Consider the following 8768-nt stretch of genomic DNA (forward strand, 5'->3'; position numbering starts at 1 on the left):
CCCTGCCCGTCCACACCCAGTTCCATCCCAGTCCTCCAGTCTCAGTCAGGCTCCCTGGGAGGGGCTGGGAGGGAAATGAGAAGGATTGGGATAGAATTTGGAGGGCCTGGGAAGTTGTGGGATGGAAATGGGAGGGGTCTGGGCGGGGGGACTGGGAAGGAAGTGGGAGGCATTGGGAGGGAGTAGGAGAGAACTGTTAGGGACTGGGAGCGAGTTGGAGGGAACTGGGAGGTACTGGAAAGGGATTGGAGGGACTGGGAGGGGGAGGGCTGGGGACTGGAACAGAAGTGGTAGGGACTGGGACAGACTGGGAGGGGACATGAAGGTGTGTGTTGGAGGTACTGGATGGATTTGGGAAGCACTGGGATGGGACTGGCAGGAACTGCGAGGAAACTGGGAGGGTGGGGAGGGGAACCGGCAAGACTGGGAGGGACTGGAGGGGACTGGGAAGAACTGGATGGGGAGTGGGAGGACTGGAACAGAAGTGGGAGGGGAATGGAAGGGACTGGGAGGGAACTGGACCCAACTGGGGCAAACTGGGCCCAAACTGGGACACACTCAACCCAAACTGCAGGGGAGTGGTCGCAGACTGGGGGGGTCTGGTCCCAAACTGGGGCACACTGGAACAAAACTGGGGGGGGACTGGTCCCAAACTGGGGCACGCTGTTCCCAAACTGGGGGGCAGGTCCGCGAAATGGGACTCTCTGTTTCCAAGACTGGGAGGGGGCTGGTCTGAACGGGGATGCACTGTTCCCAAACTGGGGGGGCTGGTCCCGAACTGGGATGCACTGTTCCAAACTGGGGGGGCTGGTCCCGAACTGGGACACACTGTTCCCAAACTGGGAGGGGCTGGTCCCGAAACTGGGACACACTGTTCCCAAACCTGGGAGGGGGCTGGTCCCGAACTGGGACACACTTGCTCCAAACTGGGGGGGGCTGGTCCCGAACTGGGACACACTGTTCCCAAACGGGGAGGGCTGGTCCCGAAAAGGGGACACACTGTTCCAAACTGGGAAGGGCCTGGTCCCGAAATGGGACACACTGGTTCCCAAACTGGGGGGGCTGGTCCCCGAACTGGGACACACTGTTCCCAAACTGGGAGGGCTGGTCCGAACAGGGACACACTGTTCCCAAACTGGGGGGGCTGGTCCCGAAATGGGGACACACTGTTCCCAAACTGGGAGGGGCTGGTCCCGAACTGGGGCACACTTGTTCCTAAACTGGGGCGGCTGGTCCTGAAACTGGGACACACTGGAACAAAACTGAGGGGGCTGGTCCCGAACTGGGACGCACTGTTCCCAAACTGGAGGGGCTGGTCCCGAACTGGGACGCACTGTTCCCAAACTGGGGGGGGCTGGTCCTGAACTGGGACACACTGGAACAAAACTGAGGGGGCTGGTCCCGAACTGGGATGCACCTGTTCCCAAACTGGGGGGGCATGGTCCCGAACTGGGATGCACTGTTCCCAAACGGGAGGGGCTGGTCCCGAACTGGGACGCACTGTTCCCAAACTGGGGGGGCTGGTCCTGAACTGGGACACACTGGAACAAAACTGAGGGGGCTGGTTCCCGAACTGGGATGCACTGGAACAAAACTGGGGGGACTGGTCCCCAAACTGGGACACACTGGAACAAAACTGGGGGGGCTGGTCCCGAACTGGGACGCACTGTTCCCAAACTGGGGGGGCTGGTCCCGAACTGGGATGCACTGTTCCCAAACTGGGCGGGACTGGTCCCGAACTGGGATGCACTGTTCCCAAACTGGGCGGGACTGGTCCCGAACTGGGACGCACCTGTTCCCAAACTGGGGGGGCTGGTCCAAACTGGATGCACTGTTCCAAACTGGGGGGGCTGGTCCCAAACTGGGATGCACTGTTCCCAAACTGGGGGGCTGGTCCCGAACTGGGACGCACTGTTCACCAAAACTGGGCGGGAATGGTCCCGAACTGGGATGCACTGTTCCCAAACTGGGAGGTGGCCCAGCGCAGCCATGGGAGCGCTGCTGCCCTAGCCCCGCTGGCCAATCAGAGCGTTGGCTCTGGCCCTCCTGCTCTGTCAGCGCCGGAGGGAGGGGAGGGGGGGCGGGAGACCAAACGGCGGCAGGGGGCACAGAGAGGGCTCCCAGCGCCCCCCAGAGCAGCTCCCATGCCTCCATGTAAGATTCCCCAGTCCCATCAAGCCCCCTCCAGTCCCTCCCAGTTCCCTTCAGACCTCCCTCTCGAATCCTTCCCATCCCTCCCAATTCCTCTGCCGTGCCTTCCAGTTCCCTCCCAGACCTCTCCCAGCCCCTCTCTAATCCCATCCCAGTCCCTGCCCAATCCTGCTCCAGTCTCTCCCAGACCACCTCCCAATCCCTCCCAGTCTGTCCCAGTGCTTCCTAGGATCACTTTCAGTTCCCATCCAGGCCCCTTCCAAGCCCTCTCATTCCAGTCCTTTCCCAGTACAACCCAGTCCCAATCCAGTCCTTACCAGGTCTATCCCAGTCTCCTTTCAGTCTCTCTCTGACCCTCCCCAGCCCTTCCAACTACCTTTCAGGACCCTCCCAATTCCTTCTCATTCCCTTCCCAGTCCCTTCTAAGTCCCCTCCCAGGCACCCACAATCCATTCCAGATCCCTTCCCATTCCCTCCAAGTCCCCTCCCACTCCATCTCAGTCAATCCATTCCCCTCCCTGTCCCATCCCAGCACCTCCCAGGCCCATTCCCCTCCCTGACACCTCTCGGGCCCCTGCCCAGTCCCACCCAATCCCTCCAGTCCCCCCCCAGTTCCGCTTAATCCTTCCCAGTCCATCCCACTCCCTGCCACTCCATCCAAGGCCCTCCCAGTCCTTCCCAGTCTCCCACAGTTCCTCATGACTCCACCCACTCCCTCCCAAATCCCTCCCAGTCCCATCCCAGTCTCTCACAACCCGCATTCCACTCCCTTCCCAGTACATCTCACTCCCACTCCTCTCCGATTGCCTCCCATCCCCTCCATCACTCACAAACCAATTCCAGATCCCTTCCCATTCTCTCCCAATCCCATCCCACTTCCATCAATCCCTCCCATTCTCTTCCCAGTCCCATTCCAGGACCTCCCAGTCCCATTCCCCTCCCTCACACCTCTCAGGCACCTTCCCAGCCTCACCCGATCCTTCCCAGTCACTTCAGTCATTCATAGATCCCTTCCCAGTCCATCCCACTCCTTCCCACTCCCTGTCCTCCCCACCCCTTCCAGGCCTCTCCCAGTTCCCTCGCACTCCTCTCCCAGTCCCAATCCAGTCCTTACAGGTCCATCCCAGTCACCTCCCAGTCTCTCTCAGTCCAACCCGGTCCCTTCCCAGCCCAACTCCAGTCCCCTCCCATTTCCTCCCAGTCCCTCACTATCCCATCACACTCCTTTCCCACTACATCCACTGCCCTCCCAGTCCTTTCCAGCTCATCCCAGTCCCCTCCCACTCCCTCCTCATCCCTTTCTATTGCCATTCCGCTCACTCACAACCATTCCAGATCCATTCCCAATCTCTCCCACTCCATCCACTATCTCCCAGTCCCCTCCACTAACTCCCAAGCCCCTATCCCTCTCTCCCAGGCCCTCCACATCCCCTCCCAGGCCATCCCAGTCCCTCCCAATCCCTCCACTCCATCCCTCATCCTTTCCCACTTCCCTCCCACTACCTCTCAGTCCCTCCAAGTCACCTCCCATGCCTTGCCAGTCCCTCACAATCCCACCCCAGTCCTACCCAATCCCTCCTGGTCTCCTTCCATCCTCCTCAGTCCTTTCCAGGCCTCTCCCAATCCAAATCCAGTCCTTACCAGCCCCTTCCCACTCCCCTTCCCATCCCTTTCCCCCCCCCTCCCAATCATTCCCAGTTCCTCCCACCAGCTCCCACTATATCCCAGTCCCCTACCAGTCACCTCCCACTCCCTCTCAATCCCCTCCAAGTCCCTTCCAGCCCCCTCCAACTACCTTCCCAATCCCCTCACAGTTCCACTCACTCCCAGATCCCTTCCCAGTCCATCCCACTCCCTCCCAGTCCATTCCAATGCCCTCCCATTCCTGCCCAGCTGCTCTGAATCCCATCCATTCCCTCCCAATCCCCTACCAGTCTCTCACAATCCCATTCCAGTCCTTTCCCAACACATCCCACTCCCCTCCCAGTCCTTTCCAATCTCCTCCCAATCCCCTATCAGTCCCACACAGCCCCACCCAATCCTTCCCACTCCATCCAACTAGCTCCCAGTATATCCCAGTCTCCTTCCAGTCCCCTCACACTCCCTCTCAATACTCTCCCAGGGCCTTCCAGGCCACCCCAACTACCTTTCACGCCCTCACACTGCCTTCCCATTCCTCTCCCAGTATCTTCCCTGTCCACTCCCACTCTGGCCCAGTCCCCTCCAGTCACTCACAATCCATTCCAGATCCCTTCCCATTCCCTCCCAATGCCCTCCTACTCCAGCCCAGTGCATCCCATTCCTTCCCAGTTCCCACCACTTCCTCCCATTACCATCCCTGTCCCTCCCAGACCCATTCTCCTCACTGCCACCTCTCAGTCTCCTTCCCAGTCTCTCATAATCCCATTCCAGACATTTCCCAGTGCATCCCACTCCCCTCCCAGTCCTTCTCTGTCCCTTCCACTCCTCTCCCATTTTCCTCCCAGTCCTAATCCAGTCCTTAGCAGGTCCACCTCAGTCCCCTCCCAGTCTCAGTCCAACTCCAGTCCCTCCCAACCTCTCCCAGTTCCTCTCAATCCACTCCCAGTCCCTCTCAATCCACTCCCAGTCCCACCCAGCCTCACCCAATCCTTCCCAGTCCATCCCACTAGCTCCCAGTACATCCCAATCCCTTCCAATCCCCTCCCACTCTGGCTCAGTGCCCTCCCAGTCTCTCATAATCCATTCCAGACCCCATCACATTCCCTCCCAATCCCCTCCCAATCCCCTCCAAGCCCAGCCCATTCCTTTCTAACTTCCCATCAGTCTCTCCCATTCCCCTCCCTGCCCCATCCCACTACCTCCCAGTCCCATTCCCCTCCCTGGCACCTCTCAGGCCCCCTTCCCAGTCCCCTCCCAGTTCAGCTCAGTTGTTCCCAGTCCCACCCACTCTCTCTCAGCCCCCTCCCAGTCCCAGCCCAGTCTCTCACAATCCAATTCCACTCCTTTCCCAGGACATCCCACTCCCCTCCCTGTCCTTTTCAGTCCCTTCCAGATCTTTCCCAGTTCCCTCACAGGCATCTCCTAGTCCCTCCCAGTCTCAGTCCAGTCGTCATCAGGTCCATCCAGTCTCTCCCAGTCCCTCCCAAGCCCCTATCAGTCCCACCCAGCCCTCCCCCAATCCTTCCCAGTCCATCCCACAGTCTCCCAGTATATCCCAGTCCCCTTCCAGTCCTTTCCCATTCCCTCCCATTTCTCCACAAGTTCCCATGAGGCCCTTACAATCTCCTCCCTATCCCATCCCAGTACCTCCCAGTCCCACTTCCCTCCCTGCCACCTCTCAGGCCCCTTCCCAGTCCCATCCAATCCCTCACAGTCCCCTCCCAGTTCCACCCTCTCCTTCCCAGGTCTATTCCCAGTGCACCCCACTCCCAGTCTCCTCCCGGTCCTTCCCAGTTCCTCTGAATCCCACCCACTCCCTACAACCCCCTCCCAGTCCCACCCCAGTCTCTTTCAATCCCATCCCACTCCTTTCCCAGTACATCCCAGTCCCCTCCCACTTCTTCTCAGTACCTTCCAGGCTTCTCCCAGTCCCAATCCAATCCTCACCAGTCCCTTCCCAGTCCATCCCAATCCCCTCCTAGTCCCTTCCAGTGCCCTCCAACTACCTTTCACACCCTCCCACTACTTATCCACTCCCCTCCCACTACTTATCCACTCCCCTCCCACTCTGGCCTAGTCCCCTCCCAGTCCCAATCCATTCCAAACCCCTTCCCATTCTCCCCAATCCTCTCCCTGGCCCAGTCCCCTCCCTGCCACCTCTCAGTCCCCTCCCAGTCCTTCTCAGTCCCTTCCAGGCCTATCCCAGTTCCCTCACAGTCCTCTCCCAGTACCTCCCAGTCCAAATCCAGTCCTTACCAGGTCCATCCCAGTCCCTTCCCAGTCCCATTCCAGTCCTCTCCCATTTCCTTCCAATCCTCTATCACTCCCACCCAGCCCCTTCCCAATCCTTCCCAGTCCATCCCCCTAGCTCCCAGGCTATCCCAATCCCTTCCCAGTCCCCTCCCACTCTCTCAAAATCCATTCCAGATCCCCTCCCAGGCCATCTCATTCCTCTCCCACTTCCCATCAGTCCCTCCCAATCCCCTCCCAGTTCCATCCCAGTCTCACAATTCCATTCCAGGCCTTTCCCAGTACATCCCAGTCCTTCTCAGACCCTTCCAGGCCTCTCCTAATACCCTCCCAGTCCTCTCCCAGTCCCAATCCAGTCTTTAACCAGGTCCAACCCATTCCCCTCCCATTCTCTCTCTGGCCTTCCCCCCCCTTCCCAGTTCCACACCAGTTCCTCCCAGTCCATCCCACTGCCCTCTCAGTCCCTTCGCAGTACCTCCCAGTCCCATACCCCTCCATGCCACCTCAGTCCCCTTCCCAGTCCATCCCAGTCCCCTCGAGTCTCTCCCAGATCCCTTCCCAGTCCATCCAACTCTCTCCCAGTTCCTCTGAATCCCACCCACTCCCTCCCAGTCCCTCACAATCCCATTCCACTCCTTTCCCAGTACTTTCACACTCCCAGTCCTTCCCAGTCCCTTCCAGGCCCATCCCAGTTCTCTCACAGTCCTCTCCCAGTCCCAATCCAGTTCTTGCCAGGTCCATCCCAGTCCCCTCCCAGTCTCTCCCAGTCCCTCCCAGGTCTCTATCACTCCCACCCAGTCCTCTCCCAATCCTTCCCAGTCTATCCTACTGGCTCCCAGTATATCCCAGTCCCCTTCCAGTCTCCTCCATCAGCTCCCAATCCCCTATGACTCTGTCCCAGTCCCTCCAAATCCCCTCCCAGTCCCTTCCCAGTCTCCTCCCACTGCCTCCCAGTCCCTCCCAGTCCCTCATCCTTTCCCACTTCCCTCCCACTACCTCGCAGTCTCCTCCCACTCCTCGCCAGTCCCTCCCAATCCCATCCCACTCCCCATCTGCTCCTCCTGTTCCCCTCCATGGCTCTCCCAGTCACTCACAATCACTCCCAGTCCCTCATCAATCCCTTCCCACTCCATCCCACTCCCTCCCAGTCTCCTCCCAATCTCTCCCAGTTCCTCTGAATCCCCCCCCAGTCTAGCCTGGTCCCCTCCTAGTCCTTCTCAGCGTCTCCCAAACCCCTCCCAGTCTGGCTCAGTCTCTCCAAGTCCCTCCCAGACCATCCCATTCCTCTTCCAGTTCCAAGTAGTCCCTCGCAATCCCCTCCCAGTCTCTCCCAATCCCTCCCAGTCACTCATTTATTCCTTCCCACTCCACCCCAGTCCCTCCCAGTCTCTCTGAATTCCTCCCACTCTCTCCCAATCCCTTCCAGTCCCTCCCAATCTCTCCACATTCATTCCACATCCCCTCCCACTCTCTCCCAATCCCTTCCAGTCCATCCCAGTCCCCTCCCATTTCCTCCCAGTCCCCATCAGTCCCACCCAGCTCCCTCCCAGTCCATTCCTCTACCTCCCAGTATATCCCATTCCCCTTCCAGTCCCCTCCAGGAACTCCCAATCCCTATCACTCTCTCCCAGTCCCTCCAATTCCCCTCCCACTCCCTCCAAATCCCCTCCCAGTCTCTCTCAGTTCCTCTGCAGGCTTCCCACTCCCTCCCAGTACTTCTCAGTGCCTCCCAAACCCCTCCCAGTCTGGCTCAGTCTCAGCCTCTCCAAGTCCTTTCCCAGTCCCTCCAAGTCCATCCCATTCCTCTCCCTGTTCCCATCAGTCCCTCCCATTCCCCTTCCTGTCCCATCCCAGGACCTCCCAGTCCCATTCCCCTCCCTCACACCTCTCACTCCCATTCCAGCCCATCCCACTCCTTCCCAGTCCATCCCAGTCTCTTGCAATCCCCCCAGAGCCTTTCCCAATACCCTCCCATGCCAAATTCCCTCTCAGGCTCTTCCAATTCCTTCTGATCCCTTCCAGATGCCTTCCCACTCCCTCCCATTGCCAGTCCAGTCCCCTCTCAGTCCAGCCCAGTCTCTCTCAGTCCTTCCCAGTCCCCTTCCAGTCCCACCCAGCCCCTCACAATCCCTCCCTGTCCATTCCACTATCTCCCAGTATATCCCAGTCTCCTTCCAGTCCCCTCAGTAACTCCCAATCCCCTATCACTCTCTCCCAGTCCCTCCAATTCCCCTCCCAGCCCCTTCCCAGTCCCCTCCCACTACCTCCCAGGCCTTCCCCATCCCAATCTCTTCAGGCCATCCCTGATGCCTTCCCAGACCCCTCCCTCTCCTCCCAATCCCTCCCAGTCACTCTCACTTCCACTGAATCCCTCTCACTGCCTCCCAAACACCTCCCAGTCTGCCTCAGTCTCTCTCAGCCTCTCCAAGTCCCTTCCCAGTCCCTCCCATTCCACTCCCAGTTCCCATCAGTCCCTCCAAATCCCCTCACAGGCCCTTCCCAGTCCATCCCACTCCTCCCACTCAATCCCAATGCCCTCCCAGTCTCCTCCCAATCCCAGTCTCTCCCACTTCCACTGAATCCATCCCAATCCCTCCCAGTCTGGCCCTGTCCTCTCCTAGTTCCTTCCCAATTGCCTTCATTCCCATTCCTGTCCTTTCCTCCTCCATCCCATTTCCCTCCCAGCCCCTCCCCAGTCCATCCCAGTCTCTCTCAGTCCCAGTCCC

This window comes from Pogoniulus pusillus, unplaced genomic scaffold (genome assembly GCF_015220805.1).
Source record: "Pogoniulus pusillus isolate bPogPus1 unplaced genomic scaffold, bPogPus1.pri scaffold_158_arrow_ctg1, whole genome shotgun sequence".
Classification (NCBI taxonomy): Eukaryota; Metazoa; Chordata; class Aves; order Piciformes; family Lybiidae; genus Pogoniulus; species Pogoniulus pusillus.